Consider the following 442-nt stretch of genomic DNA (forward strand, 5'->3'; position numbering starts at 1 on the left):
GCCGTCCCGTAGCTGCCCCCCCGCCGCTCCCCGGGGCGGGAGCGGGGCAGCCGCCTTACGGGGCGGGTGCTGGGGACCGGCCGCCCAAGGCCCGTATGGGGGACGCCGGCCCGGGGCTGGTGTCGCGGGGGTTCCCCGGCGCTAGGGAAGGGCCCTCTGAGGGGGCGAGGCGGGGCCCCTCTGAAACCATCGCCTGACCTCCCGGACTTTCACACACCCTCGGGACCACGTCCGCTTCCAGTGCGGGCGAGGAGCCAAGCTGAGCCGGCCATCCTCTGGAAGAACACCCTGCGGGAAACCATGCCGTAGCCTCGCGGGTGAGCGCGGTTTGGGGGGTCCAGCCCCAGCCCCCTGCCATCGTCGTCCGTCTAGACTGTCGCCCCTGGCTCCACGGGCAGCAAACGTTGACGGGTGACGTGCTGGCGCTGTGGGCTGTCGTCCC

At 73.1% G+C, this 442-nt stretch overlaps 1 protein-coding gene across 1 annotated transcript in view; it reads right to left on the reverse strand.

The window, feature by feature from the left end:
• The window catches only part of CMTM8 (CKLF-like MARVEL transmembrane domain containing 8), a 36494-nt gene extending 36441 nt beyond the window's left edge, over window positions 1–53 (reverse strand). Inside the window, exon 1 of the mRNA XM_010562415.1 lies at window positions 1–53. This exon is cut by the window's left edge and continues 193 nt beyond it. The gene's annotated coding sequence lies outside the window, so the exon portion shown is untranslated.
• Between the last annotated feature and the right edge of the window lie 389 nt (window positions 54–442).

This window comes from Haliaeetus leucocephalus, unplaced genomic scaffold (genome assembly GCF_000737465.1).
Source record: "Haliaeetus leucocephalus isolate CR32 unplaced genomic scaffold, Haliaeetus_leucocephalus-4.0 Scaffold159, whole genome shotgun sequence".
In the NCBI taxonomy this organism is placed as follows: Eukaryota; Metazoa; Chordata; class Aves; order Accipitriformes; family Accipitridae; genus Haliaeetus; species Haliaeetus leucocephalus.